This window comes from Jaculus jaculus, chromosome 5 (assembly GCF_020740685.1).
Source record: "Jaculus jaculus isolate mJacJac1 chromosome 5, mJacJac1.mat.Y.cur, whole genome shotgun sequence".
In the NCBI taxonomy this organism is placed as follows: domain Eukaryota; kingdom Metazoa; phylum Chordata; class Mammalia; order Rodentia; family Dipodidae; genus Jaculus; species Jaculus jaculus.
Window position 1 is genome coordinate 33,014,034 of NC_059106.1, and position 17,420 is coordinate 33,031,453.

The 17,420-nt window shown below is 45.2% G+C and overlaps 1 pseudogene; it reads right to left on the minus strand.

The window, feature by feature from the left end:
* Positions 1-14,676: 14,676 nt before the first annotated feature.
* On the minus strand, positions 14,677-15,709 carry LOC123460802 (annotated as a pseudogene).
* Positions 15,710-17,420: the final 1,711 nt, after the last annotated feature.

Genomic DNA, 17,420 nt, shown 5'->3' on the forward strand with positions numbered 1-17,420 from the left:
GGATATGGATCAATGGTTAAAGGCTCTTGCTTGCAAAGCTTGCCAGCCTGAGTTCAATTCCCCAGTACCCATGTAAAGCACAAAGTGAAGCATACATCTGGAGGTTTTTAATTTTTTTTTGGTTTTTTGAGGTGGTGTCTCACTTCAGCCCAGGCTGACCTGAAATTCACTATGTAGTCTCAGGGTAGCCTTGAATTCACAGCAATCCTCTTACCTCAGCCTCCCAAGTGCTAGGGTTAAAGGTGTGTGTCACCATTCCTGGCATACATCTGGAGGTTGTTTACAGTGGTAAGAGGCCCTGGCATGCCCATTCATTCTTTCTCTCTCTCTTTCCCTCTCTTTCTTTACAAATAAATCAATACAAATATATTTTTCTTAAATAAAATTTGCTTCTGACCAATTGAATCATGCAATTTAATGAAACATGTAATTTAGACAAGAATTAGTCCATCATCTACCCCAGAGCAGGCCCACATTGGGATACTTTAGACTCTACAGTTATCCTTGAGTTGTGACCTATGACAGTCTTTTCTTGAGAAGAATTTATGAAAAGCTTTTTCCTCTGTCAATTGATGCCCAAAGGGAAGCACCAGACTTTCTCCAAACACATATCCATCAAACCCCTGACACTGACAGGCTGGTGAATCCTGAGCTCCAATAAATACAGTCCGATATTACGAATGCTAAATGACCTAAGAGAAATAGGCTTGGGAGGAAAGGGCAAGCCCAGGCAGCTGCGGGTCTCAGGGGGGACCGTGGTGTGAAGGACAACCTCTAAGTTGCAGTATTGGAAACTTACAGACCAATGAACATTGGAGTCATCATGCTTCTAGGTGTATTCATTGGCTTTCCAGTGGGACTCGTCCCCCAAGAAACGGACACAACATGCTCCCCCAAGTCTTTCGCATCTCAGCCTGTGGCTTCTCCATCCTCAGCTGGTCTCACCAGTGACCGTACATGGTTGTCACCTGGGCAGCTTGAGTAACCCTCACCACCGTAGCGCTTTGAGCGAATTGCTGTGTGGCATGTTCAGGTGGCAGCCTTGTGAGTACATAGCTCAAGTGTTGCTCTATGTCCAGCTAAGGCGGCCCTGCATGCTCCAGCCAAGCCCTACTCCATCCCCTTTCCCTACTGCACATCCAATGCAAGACCTGTGGGTGCCATCCTCTACATGAAAACTTTGTCCGGCCAGCCCTGCAGTATTTCAGCTGCCCCTCATGTGTCTACCACTGCTCATGGTGCTTTTGATTCAGCCCAGCCAAGAGAGGGATCTCATGTTCAGAGATCAAAACTCCCCTGCTTATCATCAGTTGAAGTTACCTTCTTGTTGCTGGCAGAAAACACCCAACCAAGAGCAGCTTGTGGGAGAAAAGAGTTTATTTTGGCTTACAGACTCAGTGGGAAGCTCCATGATGACAGGGAAATAGTGCCATGAGCAGAGGGTGGACATCACCTCCTGGCCAACAGCAGCAGGAGACTGAGCCAAACACTGGCAAAGGTGAAATTGGCCATAACACCCATAAGCCCATCCCCAGCAACATAACTCCTCCAGCAAGGTTCTCATTCCCAAATTGCCACCAAGTGGGGACCAAAAATTCAAAACACACGAGTTTATGGGAAATATCTGATTCAAATCAATACATCATATCAGAAAAGAAAGTCTTCATCAAGTTCATATGGGTGACCTTATGTTTATAAGGTTTGTGACTTTCTCTCCTACTGTTCCCAGCTCTTCTCCTTGTCTTAAACACCCTGTGTGGCTGCCTTCCCTTGCAATTGCATTTATTTATTTATTTATTTATTCCTGAAGTAGGGTCTCACACTAGCCCAGGCTGACCTGGGACTCACTCTGTAGTTCCAGGCTGGCCTCGAACTCACAGTGATCCTATGTCAGCCATCTAACTGCTGGGATTAAAAGACATGCAACACCACACCCAGTTTATTTTATTTAAAAAAATACCTATTTACTAGGGCTGGAGAGATGGCTTAGCAGTTAAAGCCAAAGAACCTTGGTTTGATTCCCCAGGACCCACGTTAGTCAGATGCACCAGGTGGTGCTGGAGCCCTGCCATGCCCATTCTCTCTCTCCTTCTCTTTCTCTCTCTTCTCTTTGTCAAATAAATAAATATTTTTAAAAAGTGGGCGTGAAAAAAAAAGGACTGGAGAGATAGCTTAGCAGTTAAGCGCTTGCGTATGAAACCTAAGGACCCCGGTTCGAGTCTTGATTCCCCAGGACCCATGTTAGCCAAATGCACAAGAGGGTGCACACATCTGAAGTTTGTTTGCAGTGGCTGGAGGCCCTGGCATGCCCATTCTCTCTCTCTCTCTCTGCCTCTTTCTCTCTCTGTCACTTTCAAATAAATAAATAAAAATAAACAAAAATAAATTTTTTTAAAAGCTGGGTGTGGTGGTGCATGCCTTTAATCTCAGCATTTGAGAAGTAGAGGTAGGAGGATTGCCAAGAGTTCGAGGCCACCCTGAGACTACATAGTCAACTCCAGGTAAGCCTGAGCCAGAGTAAGACCGTAACTTGAAAAACCAAAATAACAATACAAAAAAAAAAAAAAAAATTGAGAGGGGGAAAAAAATAACATACCTTTCTCTCTCTCTCTTTTATTTATTTATTTTTTATTTTTTGGTTTTTTGAGGTAGGGTCTCACTCTGGCTCAGGCTGAACTGGAATTCACTATGTAGTCTCAGGGTGGCCTCGAACTCTCGGCAATCCTCCTACCTCTGCCTCCCGAGTGCTGGGATTAAAGGCGTGCCCCACCACGCCCGGCTCTCTCTCTTTTTTTTAAGAGGTAATTTTATTTATTTGTAAGCAGAGAGAGAGAGAAGAGAGATATACAGAGAGAATGGGTGTGCCAGGGCCTCCAGCCACTGCAAATAGTCTCCAGATGCATGTACCATTTTATTCATCTGGTTTTTACCTCCTGAGTGCTGGGTTCATAGATATGTATCACCATCTCCAGTTTATGAGGTGCAGGGAATTGAACATAGGACCTTATGCATGCTAGGCAAACTCTCCACTAACTGAGCTATACTCCCAGGCCTTGTTTTTGTTTTGGAATAGGTTCTTACTACCCAACACAGGCTGGCCTCAAACTCTCCAACCTCCTGCCTCAGTCTTCCAAATACTGGGATTATATGCACACTGCTATGCCTGGTAGCCTTGGCCAAGCGTCATGAGCACTGGGAACCTCCATCTCTTCTTTCATTATATATTGTTCCCTGGTCTCTCCCAGGGCTACTTTAAGAGCCAGTACCCACAACAGAGGTGGAGAGCACTCAGGAGCTATCTGGGCCTTCATGGGACCTCTTTTGAATGCCTGGAACTTTCCAGAGGGCTAAACTTCTGTAGGCATTTTTTTTCAACCTCATCAGTTTCCGTTTTCCAAGGTCTGAAAAACTTTCCAGTATCACAGACAGCACCACCCATTGCTAATGACTAAATATTGAGATTTTTTTCCTATCAAATACAAATTAACATAAGACCTTTGCTGCTATAATCATAATGCACATCAAACTTGACAGCCTGGCTGGGAGTGGTGGTGCATGCCTTTAAATCCCAGCATTTGGGAAGCAGAGGTAGGAGCATGGCTGTTGAGTTCAAGGCCACCCTGAGACTGCATAGTGAATTCCAAGTCAGCCTGGGCTAGAGAAAGACCCTACCTCAAAAGTCAAACAACAGCAACAACAAAAGTTGACAGCCGGAGAACAAGCAAAGAGGGCAATAAAATAGCACCTCTCCATGGTCACATTGCGTAGCAAGATGAAAATTATCATTTGTCATCCATTACCACTTTGTGGCAATAATTAGCTTGGGGACTTTCTTTCATCTTGATGGCTATGTAGTTACAGTAATCCTAGAGAACCTTCAAGACCAAAGTCTGCTATTCACATTCTTCAATGTACATGTTATCAATAATAATGAACTGTTTTGTTGATCTCATTGTTTGAAATTAGAGACCAGGGCTGAAGAGATGGCTCAGCAGTTAAGGCACTTGCCCACAAAGCTTAATGACCTGGGTTCTACTCCACAGTACCGACATAAAGCCAGATGCACAAAATGGAACATGCATCTAGAGTTCATCTGCAAGGACTAGAGGCCCTGGCATGCCCATTCTCATTCTCTCTGTTAGCAAATAAATAAGTAAAAAATATTTTTAAAAACTGAGTGTATTAAATAAAAAATTAGAAAAAAGAAATTAACCAGGTGTGGTCACACACGCCTTTAATCCCAGCACTTGGGAGGCAGGCAGAGGTAGCAGTATTGCCATGATTTTGTGGCCACCCTGAGACTACATAGTGAATTCCAGGTCAGCCTGAGCTAGAGTGAAACCCTACCTCAGAAAAAAGAAAGAAAGAAAGAAAGAAATTAAAGACTATACTGAGAGAAGCATTTAGGACAAGGTATGTGTTTTATACCTTTCATTTGCTTGTTTGTTTTTGTTTTACAGTATTGGGGTTGGAACTCAAGGCCCCGCACATGCTAGCACTCTGCCACTGAGCTATACCACCGCTCAATATAATATTTAAAAAATCAGCTTTAAACCAGGCATGGTGGCGCACGCCTTTAATCCCAGCACTCAGGAGGCAGAGGTAGGAGGATTGCCGTGAGTTCAAGGCCTCCCTGAGACTCCATAGTGAATCCCATGTCATCCTGGGCTAGAGTGAGACCCTACCTCAAAAAAACAACAACAACAAAATCAGCTTTAGTTGGGCATGGTGGTACATGCCTTTAATCCCAGCGCTCGAGAGGCAGAGTTAGAAAGATAACAGTGCGTTCGAGGCCACCCTGAGACTACACAGTGAATCCCAGGCCAGCCTGAACTAGAGTGAGATCCTACCTTGAAAAACCAAAAATAAATAAGTAAATAATAAAAATAAATAAAGGCATTTAGATAAAGCTGGAGAGATGCTCAGCAGTTAAGGCACTTGCCTGCCAAGCCTAAGGACCAAGGTTCGATTCCCCAGTACTCATGTAAAGCCAGATGCACAAGGTAGCATATATATCTGGAGTTCATTTCCAGTGACTAGAGGCCCTGGCATGCCTAATCTCTCTTTGTGTCTCAAAAAAATTAATTAAAATTAAAAAAAAAAAAACTTATGTAGTTGAGCATGGTGGTGGCTCATGTTTATAATTCCTTGGGAATTGTACTTGGGAAGCTGAGGTAGGATTGCCATGAGTTCAAGCCCAGGCTGGGGTAGAGTAAGAGCCTTCCTCAAAAAAAACATTTTTTAGGCAGTTGTTTTAAGTTGCAATAAAGACTTATGTCATGCTATTCTACTAGACTTAAAATCCTCCTGTGACAGAAAAGGCAAGTCAAGCCCTGTCCTGGCGTTTTCCTTCCACTGCTCTACCCTCTCCCTGCCCCATCTTTCAAAACTCCAGATACCTCTGAATCACACAGCATGCTGTGATGAAAAATGCCAGGGGATCTGTGGATTCTTGTCCACGCTTCAGCCTTATGTAAGCAAGACCTTCTCCTAGGCTTCCCCAAGTGTGACGTCCTTCTCAAGGTCTTTCTTGCTGCACTTTATTCTGAACTAGCTTCTCAGGGAACTATGGAGCATAGATCCCATTCCTCCCGTGGCTTTGGGGCGGGGAGATGTCACTGTTTTATTAGTAGTTCCTGACAGAGATTAGATTTACTTCTAGATCTAGAGAGTAGATATGTCATTACATTGACAAGTCTAGTTCTTCAGATTACCTACTATTTGAATGACAATGCATGAGCCATATTTTCTTCCTCTTTCTTTTGTCCTTCCTTCCTTCCTCCTCTTCCTTCCTTCCTCCCTCCCTCCCACCCACCTTCACTCCTTCCTTCTCTTTTTTTTTCTTCAATTTTATTTATTTATTTCCAAGGAGAGAGAGAGAGCACTAGGGCCTCTAGCCATTGAAAATGAACTTCAGATGCATGCACCACTTTGTGCATCTGGCTTTACATAGATACTGGGGAATGGAACCCAGGTCATTAGGCGTTGCAGGCCAGTGCCTTAGCGGCTGAGCCATCTCTCCAGTCCTCTTCCCTCCTCCTTCCTTCCTTCTTTTCTTTCTTTCTCTCTTTCAATCTCTCTCTCTCTCTCTCAAGACAGCAACTCTGTGATGGTTTATATTGATGGTCAATATGACAGGGCCTAGAATCATCTGTGAAGAATTATGTAGACTAGGTTAGCCTCTGTGTTTGAATGTAAGGGATTATCTTGATTCGGTTAATTAAGGTGGAAAGACCAATCTTAATTGTGGTGAGCACTATTCCACGGGCTGGGATCCTGGACTGTATAAACTGAAGAGCTGAGCGGCAGCATTCATCACTCTGCTTCCTCACTGCCAGCTGAATTTGACCAGCTGCCTAAAGTCCTACAGCCTGCCTTACCTACATTGCTGGACTGTAAACTGGAAATGTTAGCTGAAATAAGCCATTTCTCCCTTAAACTGATTTGTTTTTTCAATTTCTGAGATTTATTACCACCTATGCTTTAAAAATATCAACTCTAGTCTTAGAACCAACCTTATTAATACCATCATTTTGAAATGTCTGTATCATATTCCTTCTTACATGTATCAAAACTCAGACTTAGCCGGGCATGGTGATATACACCTTCAATCCCAGCACTTGGGAAGCAGAGGTAAGATCACCGTGAGTCCAAGGCCACCCTGAGACTACCAAGTGAATTTCAGGTTAGCCTGGGCTAGAGAGAGACCTTACCTAAAAAAAAAAAAAAAAAAAAAAAAAAAAACAAGCCGGGCATGGTAGCGCACACCTTTAATCCCAGCACTAGGGAGGCAGAGGTAGGAGGATCATTGTGAGCTCAAGGCCACCGTGAGACTCCATAGTGAATTCCAGGTCAGCCTGGGCTAGATGAGACCCTACCTCGAAAAACCAAAACAACAATGAAAAAAAAAAAAAAGCCAAAACAAACAAACAAAATTCATACTTAACAATGAACTCTGGGGTTGCAGAAGAGGATTTACTTTTGCGCCAGTCTTGAAGTCTTTGTCCAAGTTCACTACTAAAGTCACAGGCAGCCCAGGCCAGTCTCAAATTGGATGTATAGCCAAAGACACCTGAACTCCAAATCCTTTTGCCTCCACCTCCCAAGTGCTAGATTATGGGTGTGCGCCACCACACCTTGTTTATGTGGTGCCAAGGACTAAGCCCAGGACCTTGTGTATGCTAGGCTGGCACTATACCAAGTCAGCTTCATTCCCAGCCCAGGAGCCATCTTGGGAGTCCTTGAGTTGCCACTGAAAGTAAGAACAGGACACATGGTGAACTGTTGGCTGCAGCATTGTGTCACTCCTAGCCTTGAGCCTTCTTCCACCTTCACATTATCATGGGGAGTTTTTATGGTTTCTGGATCCATCTGTTCTAACCTGTACCAAGCTGCTCTTTAGAATATAGATGCTAATTACCTTTTTAACATTTTCCCAGCTCCTCCCTTACTGCCCCAGATGCCCCCAAGCAGCTCTTTCTCAACTCTCAAACGTTTTCTCCTTGAAATATCCCAGCAGCTCTGGAAGACTTTCTCACAATGGGCTTTGGTTAGAGGGACACTGATCTGTCCTGTTAGGGTAGAAATGACACATTATCTGTACTCAGTTCCCAACTAGCCTAGACTCTGAACTATGAACAACTGAGCCAACTCAACATGATAGGTTTAAACATGTCAGAGGTTCCTTCCTACCTGAACTCACTTGTTCTCTTTGGAAACTGCATTTTAGACCTGAGATGTCTAGTGCTCTGTCAGTCCTGTTACTAGATGGCTCATCAGCAAAGCCTTCATAGTGGAGCGCTGTATCATGCCTCCCGTTCTTCTTTTCTTTTTTTCAAGGAAGGGTCTCACTGTAGCACAGACTGACCTGGAACTTGTTTTGTAGTCCCAGGCTGACCTTGAACTCACAGGGATCCTCCTACCTCTGCTTCCTGAGTGCTGGGGTTAAAGCCATGGGCCACCTTGCCCAGCTCTTTCATTAGTGGGTCCTATGATCTTTGTTTTCAGATTATAACTTTGCCAAAGGATCCTAAATTGTCTCTGCATTGGTTATAGATTTGTCCACAGTCTTCCTCCCTTGTTTCTTGTTGAAGGCCTCAGTGCATTGCTAATATAACTACTGAGGAATGGCTTCCAGAATGTCTTCAACCCCGCTTTAAAATGAAAACATCATTTACACTGCTAGCTGCAGAAGACTTAAAAATCACTAATTTGAGCCAGGCATGGTGGTGCATGCCTTTAATCCCAGCACTGAGGTGGGTGGGGGGGGGGGAGCAGAGGTAGGAGGATCACCTTGAGTTCAAGGCCACTTTGAGACTACATAGTGAACTCCAGGTCAGCCTGGGCTAGAGTGAGACCCTATCTTGAAAACTCCCTCTCCCCCCAAAATCACTCATTTGTATTTTATTTTATTTTATTTTATTTTATTTTATTTTATTTTATTTTATTTTATTTTATTTTTATGAGAGAGAGAGAGAGCAAGAGAGGGCCTCTAGCCACTGCAATTGAACTTCAGTCACGTGCACCACCTTGTGCACATGTGTGAACTTGCACACTTGTGTCACCTTGTGTGTCTGGCTTACATGGGACCTGGAGAGTCAAACATGGGTCCTTAGGCTTTGCAGACAAGTGCCTTAACTGCTGAGCCATCTCTCCAGCCCAAGATTAGGAGTTTAAGGTCATCCTCAGCTGCATTTGAGGCCAGACTGGACAACCTGAAATCCTGCATCAAAATATACTAATAAATAATAATAATAACAAACAAAAATAGTCAAAAACAAAGAAGCCAGGCATGGTGGCGCACACCTTTAACCCTAGCATTCAGGAGGCAGGGGTAGGAGGATCGCCATAAGTTCGAGGCTACCTTGAGTGAATTCCAGATCAGCCTGTGCTAGAGTGAGACCCTACCTCAAAAACAAAAAGTAAAGCTGGGCATGGTGATGAACACCTTTAATCCCAACACTCAGGAGGCAGAGATAGGAAGATCACTGAGTTGGAGGCCACTCTAAGACTATATAGTGAATTTCAGGTCAGCCTGGGCTAGAGTGAGACCCTACCTTGGCGGAGAGGGGGGGGAAATAAATAAATAAATAAATTACAACAGGGTGCCAGGCACACACAATTCTCAACAAAGTTTTGCTGAACACATAAATTAGGAGATAGGGAGCTCTGGCAACTTCAAAACAGGATTATGATGGTGTTGAGGTTCACATTGCTGGCAGAAACACCCCACCAAGAGCAGCTTGTGGAAGGAATGGATTATTTTAGCTTACAGACTTGAGGGGAAGCTCCATGGCGGCAGGGAAAATGCTGACATGAGCAGAGTGGACATCACCTCCTGGCTAACATCAGATGGACAATAGCAATAAGAGAGTGTGCCTAACGCTAGCAGAGGGAGCTCACTATAGTACCCATAAGCCCGCCCCCAACAATACACTGCCTCCAGGAGGCGTTAATTCCCTTATCTCCATCAGCTGAGAACCTAGCGTTCAGAACATACAAGTTTATGGGGGACGCCTGAATCAAACCACCACAGAAGGTGATCTCAGAGCTTCTGGGATCAAATTCCATTTAAACATTCAGACCACTGCATTTTGAGCCTTAACTGATTGTGTCATGGAGAAGATATGGGGGTTTTTCTTTGAGTAAATTTTGGAGGGTGAGAAGGGAAATCTAAAAAGAAACTTCCAAAGGACGGAAGACAGGGGCCAGCAGACCACATACAGCCTGTGAAAGGAACTGCTAGGAAATTGTACCATTATTTTTCTCCCTTCCTTTTGCTCTTCCTTCTTTCTTGTAATCAGGCAAGTGCCTTAACCACTAAGCCATCTCTTCAGCCCTTTTCTTGTATTTCCAAAGACAGACTTAAGAGCAGTGCGGAAACATGTTAAGTAAGACAACACCAAGGAGCAAATAGCAGTTTAATTCTCCTTGCCAGCAGAGCTTTTTATTAGCGGAGCAGGGCGGGGGGGGGGGGGGGGGGGCGGGCGGGCAGGGGAGAGGGCCATTAAGACTGTGCTGTGATGAGACCAGCCAAGGGATTGTTTGGGCTCTTAGGAGAAATTCCTTTAATGCATGCATTAATTCTCCAGTTCATCTCCCTGCCTGTTGGAAAATTGGTTACACAGGCTGTGAAGACATTTTCAGGGTAGCAAATATTTGCTCAGGAGCGTAGTGTTGACATGGTGTGGCTCTGGATTTCAGAGAGCAGGCCTGTGCCTCTTGGGACCTGTTAAGAGCTGAAGGCAGGGCCTGCCACACCCTGAAAAGGGAGCCCATCCAGAGGCAGCTCCCAGAGTCCTGTAAAGTGTGTAGCTTTCCGCTGTGAAGTCTCAGGAAGCAGGGGTGAAAGGCCTTGTTCCTTCCTTAGCACTACAAAGAGGGCTGGAGAGATGGCTTAGTGGTTTGCCTACAAAGCCAAAGGACCCAGGCTCAACTCCCCACTACCCAGGTAAGCCAGATGCACAAGGCAGTGCACATGTCTGCCTCTCTGTCTCTCTCAAAATAGATAAATAATTTTTTAAAAATTAAAAAATATTTATTTATTTGAGAGAGAGGCAGATAGAGAATGGGTGCACCAGGGCCTTTAGCCACTGTAAACAAACTCCAGACACGTGCACCCCCTTGTGCATTTGGCTTATGTGGGTCTTGGGGAATTGAACCTGGGTCCATTGGCTTCACAGGCAAATGCCTTAACTGTTAAGCCATCTATCTGTCTAGCCCAAATAAAATTTTTTTCCAGCTCCTCTTTTTTTTATTGACAACTTCCATAATTGTAAACAATATCTCATGGTAATTCCCTCCCTCCTCCCACTTTCCTAAAATATTTTTTAAAAGAAAGAGAGGGAGAGGAACGAAAGGGGTTGGGTCTGTTTCCCTCATTTATTTATACCCCTTTGAGGGCTTATCCAATGAGAAAAGCAGATTTGGGGCACCCTAAAACCTAACAGATCAGAGTAAATATCTGTCACTGGGGATTAGGCAGAACTGAGTTGTTGATATTACTATTTCAGCTTCTACATTTATTAGAGTTCAGTGTCTCCCCACTGCAGAGGCATCTGAGGACTTAGGAGGTCATTCTGGCTTATGCCACTCGTTGCTGGGATAAATGGTCTGACCATAAGCAGCTGATGGGAGGAAAACTTTTTATCTGGCTGACAGTCTCAAGGGGAAGCTTCATGATGGCAGGAAAAAGATGGTAGAGCAGAGGCTGGACATCACCTCCCTGCCAACATCAGGTGAACAACAGTACCCGGGAGTGAACTGAACTCTAACAAAGGGAAGCTGGCTATAACACAAGTAAGCCAATGGCAACATGCTTCCTCTAGCAAGTATCCGCCTCCCAAGTTGTTATCAGCTGGAAACCAAGCATTCAAAACACGTGAGTCTATGGGGGACAACTAATTCAAACCACTGCACTGGGCTAGAGGGCCTTCAACTTATATTCTGGAATCTGGCTTCATTCTGTGATCTATCAAACATTTACCGAGAATTCACTGTAGCATTTTCTAGGAGTTGGGCAAGAAAAAGCTGAAAACTACAAAATTATGATTTTAAAACTGGACATAGTGTCACACTGTTATAATTCCAGAACTCAGAAAGTGGAGGCAGGAGGACCAGGAATTCAACATCATCCATGGCTGCCTAATGAGCTGGAGGCTGGCCCGAGCTACATGAGTCCCAGTCTCAAAGCAGACACACAACAAACAAATACGAGACTTCAGCTTTAAAACTCCACAGCTTAGGCTGCTGGTCACCAAGAAATCAAGGTAGAGCTGAGCTAAAAACCTCTTCCCTGTGGACCAGCTGACAGAAAGCTGGAAAAAGCTACCCTGCGTGCAGCCTGTCCCCCAATCAATTTAGGAGTTTTAGTCAAGCTTATAACTTGTCACTGTGGGCAGATCCTAGGGCTCAACCCTAAGATTTTGGGGCAAACATGGAATTCCAATCTAAAAGATATGCAAACTGAGCTCTGCCTGGGTTTCTGAGTGTGCTTGCTTGTGCTGTTCTCTCTACATGGGCCTGTGGAAGTGGGCCAGCTTCTTCTGCCGTTATGGGACGTCCCCTCTATCTATGAGCTTCAACAAATCCCTTCTTCCATCCCTGTGCCTGGTTTGGAAGTTCATCCCAGCAATGTGAGACTGACTGTGACATAGCCCTATGGAAAAAAGAAGTCATCTGTGGTGGTAAACAGAAGTGGACTTTGCAAGCCTTAATATTGGCCAGCTAGGCCAAATGTGCCAAGTGGTATAATAGCGGCATGTCTGTTATGGGGGAAACCAACCACTCTCTAATTGAACTGGAGGCTGGTGAATACATGCTGGGGAGGTCATATGCCGTAGGGGAGTAACACCTTCTGGTGTCTGGCTAATTGCATATGTTATTCCCACCAAACTGCCTTGTAAGCACTTTTCTTAATGTTTATGCCCATATACTAATGTCACTCTCACTTTTGGTTAGAGAAGCTTCTCTTTTCAGATGGCAGTGACTGCTAGGATGACTCAAAAGTCACCATAGTGCAGAGAAGAAGTGACAGGAGAGTGCTCAGCACTGAAGTATCTGTATTATCCTTCTAAGGCTCAGGGTCCAGTTTGGAAGAGGCAAAGGAAGGGTAGGACTCCTTACAATGCAATATTCCAGACACAAAATGGCCTGGATATTCATGACCTCACAGTGCCTGATACTACCTACACAAGACCATCATAACAGGAGGAAAAGATGACATCAAAATAAGAGAGACACTAATCGAGAGAGGGAGGGCACATGACGAAGGGTGGATTTGTGAGGGGGGAAGTTGGGAAATTATCATGATTTATTGTCTATAGTTATGGGAGCTGTCAAAAAGAAAATTTTTTAAATATTTAAATCACTTTTATTCACTTATTTGAGAGCGACAGACGGAGAGAGAAAGAGAGAGAGAGAGAGAGAGAGAGAATGAATGGGTGCGCCAGGACCTCCAGCTACTGCAAAAAAAACTCCAGACATGTGCGCCCCCTTGTGCATATGGCTAACATGGGTCCTGGGGACTCGAGCTTTGAACCGGTGTCCTTAGGTTTCACAGGCAAGCACTTAACCCCTAAGCCATCTCTCCAGCCCAAGAAAAACTTTTTAGATGTGGGGAGACTTCAGCTTGAATGAGCTTCAATTTAGGGGAGAAACTTTATGAATAACAAACACGTGGTGAGCTACAGACAAGTTCTGGAATGCTGAAAGCTTTTGTTGGATTTGTTTATCTATTTATTCTTTTTATTTATTTGTTTTTTTCAAAGCAGAGTTTTGCTCTAGTCCAAATTAACATTGAACTCACTCTATAGCCCCAGGCTGGTGTCCAACTCATGGATCCTCTTACCTCAGTCTCCTGAGCACTGGGATTAAAGGTGTGTGCCACCACACTTGGCTGGATTTCTTCCTTCCTTCCTTCCTTTCTTCTTTCTTTTTTCTTTTTCTTTTTTCTTTTTTCTTTTTTTTGAGATAGGGTTTCACTCTAGCTCAGGCTAACCTGGAATTCACTATGTAGTCTCAGGATGGCCTCAAACTCACGGTGATCCTCCTACCTCTGCCTCTCAAATGCTGGGATTAAAGGTGTGTGCCACCATGCCTGGCTTCTTTCTTTCTTTTGTCTTTTTTTTTTTTTTTAAAGGTAGGGTCTTGCTCTAGCCCAGACTGACCTGGAATTCACTATGTAGTCTCAGACTGGCCTCCTATCTCTGCCTCCTTGGATTTATTTCTTGAAGAATGAACAGAAGTTTGCAAGATGAAAGTAGAAAAGAAAGATTCTAGAAAGATGACATAATGTGGGGAATGTATCAATGGTGAACAAAACCCCTGGATTATGGAGCAACAGGGTGAAAGGCTGGGGGTACCAGGACACAAAGTCCACCATCTTGGGCTGGGGAGATGGCTCTGTGGGTAAAAGCACTTTCTGCATAAATGAGGGCCTGAGTTCAGATGCCCAGAACCTACACAAAAATACCAGGTATGAGCTGAGTGTGGTGGCACAGTCTACACGGGAGGCAGTGGTGTGAGTGCAAGGAGTTCCAGGCCAGCCTGGGCTAGAGTGAGACTCTACCTTGGAAAACAAACAAACATCAGGTCTGGTAGTACACGGCTATGATCCCAGTGATGGGGAGGCAGAGATAGGGATTCCCTGAGGCTCACTGACTACTAGCTGAATCATGGCTGCAGGGTCAGTAAGAGACCTTTGGGACCCTGTATAAAAGAGTAAGGTGGCCGGGCGTGTGGCATATGCCTTTAATCCCAGCACTCGGGAGCCAGAGGTAGGAGGATCATGGTGAGTTTGAAGACACCCTGAGATTACATAGTGAATTCCAGGTCTTGGCTAGAGTGAGACCCTACCTTGACCCCCCCCCCAAAAAAGGTGGCCATCAAGCTGGGATTCAATTTTTTTTTTTTTATTTACTGTGTAGCCAATAGCTCCTGGACATTTTTTATTTGCAAGCAGAGAGGGAGAGAGAGCAGAGAGGCAGACAGAGAATGGGCACACCAGGGCCTCTAGCCACTGCAAATGAACTCCAGATGCATATACCACTTGGTACATCTGGCTTTATGTGGGTACCGGGAAATCGAACCATGGTTGTTGGGCTTTGCAGGCAAGCACCTTCACCTCTGACCCATCTCTCCAGCTCCAAGACTCTGAAACTTTTTTTTTTTTTCCAAGAGAAGTAAGCCTTTATTTCCATGTTTTCCAAATAAAGCTGGCTTTTTGGTTGCTTTCTGGTGATTAGTCGAAGAGACCGAATCCCATGTCCTCATCTGACTCCTCCGACTCTTCCTTCGCTTCCACCTTGGCTGGGGCGGCTGCAGCAGCAGGAGCAGCAGTGGTGGCGGCGGCCACAGGGGCAGCGGCCACAAATGCAGATGGATCAGCCAAGAAGGCCTTGACCTTCTCAGCAAGTGGGAAGGTGTACTCGGTCTCCACAGACAAGGCCAGGACCCGCTTGTACCCATTGATGATAGAATGAGGCACTGAGGCAACAGTTGGGTAACCAATCTGCAGACAAACACTGGCAACATTGCGAACATCCTCCAGGAAGCGAGAGTGCAGGGGATCCTCTGTGATGTCAAGCACTTCAGGGTTGTAGATGCTGCCATTGTCAAACACCTGCTGGATGATCAGCCCAAAGGAGAAGGGGGAGATGTTCAGCATGTTCAGCAGGGTGGCCTCGCTGGCTCCCACTTTGTCTCCAGTCTTGATGAGCTGCACATCACTCAGAATTTCAGTGGTGCCCCTGGAGATTTTGGTGGTGATGCCCAAAGCCTGAAAGAAGGAGGTCTTTTCGGGCTCCAGACCAGTGTTCTGGGCGGGCACAGTGACTTCACATGGGGCAATGGCACCTGCACGGGCAGCAGCTGGCACCTTATTGGCCAGCAGCATGTCCCTGATCTCAGTGAGGTCCTCCTTGGTGAACACAAAGCCCACATTCCCCCGGATATGAGGCAACAGTTTCTCCAGAGCTGGGTTGTTCTCCAGGTGTCCTCGGATGGCCTTGCACATCATGGTGTTCTTGCCCATCAGCACCACAGCCTTCCCTCAGAGAGACATGCGGATCTGCTGCATCTGCTTGGAGCCCACATTGTCTGCTCCCACGATGAAGCATTTTGGATAATCATCCAAGAGTTGGATGATCTTAAGGAAGTAGTTGGAGTTCCAGGTCACCCTGTCTTCCCTGGGCATCACGGTTGTGCGTCAGGGATTGCCACGCAGGGTTTAAAGACGATGTCACTCTAAAGAGGACGCCTGGCGAGAGTGAAACTTTTTTTTGCTGCTGCTGCAAAGGTACTCCAAATGCATGTGTCACCACGTGTATCTGATCTGGCTTAAGTAGGTACTGGGGAATTGAACCTGAGTCCTTAGACTTCACAGACAAGCACCTTAAGTGCTAAGCCATCGCTCCTGCTGGCTCCTGGACTTATACTGTGTCCCCTGGTTTGGCACTATATGCTCACATGCATTTCTTCCTTCTCTTCTTCCTGCTTCTCTTCCTTCTCACCTTCCTTTTCTCTCTTCTCAAGAAAAACTCAGGACTTCATGCATACTATACAAGCACTGTACCAAGGGAGCTACACCCAGCCCATGTTATCTTATTTAACCCAAAATAATACCAAAAGGCAACTGCTACCACTATACCACCCTACATAAGAGAAATTAGAAGAGAAAACCCTATGTTCTATCTAGAGATAACTCTATTAATCAATGATTTTTTTTGTTTGTTTTTGCTTTTTGAGTTAGGATCTCACTCTAGCCCAGGCTGATCTGGTACTCTGTATTTCCAAACTGGCCTCTAACTCACTGCGATCCTTCTACTTCTGTCTCCCAAGTGCTGATAATAAAGACGTGTGCCACCATGTCTGGCCAATCAATGATCTTTTAGGCATATCATGGTCACTGCCTTTTCTTTTTTTGGTTTTAGGAGGTAGGGTTTCACTGTAGCTCAGGCTGACCTGGAATCCACTCTGTAGTCTCAGGGTCGCCTCACAGCGATCCCGATCCTCCTACCTCTGCCTTCTGAATGCCGGGGTCAAAGGCGTGCACCACCATGCCCAGCAACCTTTTCTTTTTTAAAAAAATTTTTTGTTTATTTTTATTTATTTATTTGAGTGCGATAGACAAAGAAAGAAAGAGGCAGAGCAGGGGAGGGAGGGCGAGAATGGGCACACCAGGGCCTCCAGCTACTGCAAACAAATTCCAGACTCATGTGCCACCTTGTGCATCTGGCTTACATGGATGGGTCCTGGGAAATGGAGTCTCAAATCAGGGTCCTTAGGCTTTATAGGCAAGCACTTAACCAGCCCACCCCTTTCTTATTAAATTGAGAACTCAGAGCACTTCTTACATAAATTTAAGGCTGCTTTGCAGATGGTCAACCTACTCTTCTTGAGCTCTCTTTTTGGGGTTTGTTTTCTCAGCTGACCGGACTTGCCTTGGGCACCCTGGAGGTGTGAAGTGACATCACTATTGATTAGCATCTAAAAGCATCTTGGTTAATTTATTTGCAAAGATGGTGCTGGGTTAGGGATGTACTTCAGTGAGTAGAGTGCTCACCTAGCATGCATGAAGCCCTGGGCTCTGCTCCCCACATCATATGAACTGGGCACAGAGGCACACATCTGCATCACACACTTAGGAAGAGGAGGCAGCAGGATCAGGAGTTCGAGGCTAGCCTAGGATACATGAGACATTGTATCAGAAAACAGAGAGAGAGAGAGAGAGAGAGAGAGAGAGAGAGAGAGAGAGAGAGAGAGAGAGGAGTTTTGTTTGTATCTTCTTGATTACATCTGAACATCTGAGCGTGCTGCGCAGAATCTCTGGGTAGACAGCCTGTTCTGCAGTTTGTTTTAAAAACAAGCTTTTCAGTCTTGCAAGCTGGGAGGATTCTGTTTAAAGGGTGTACACTGTGAAT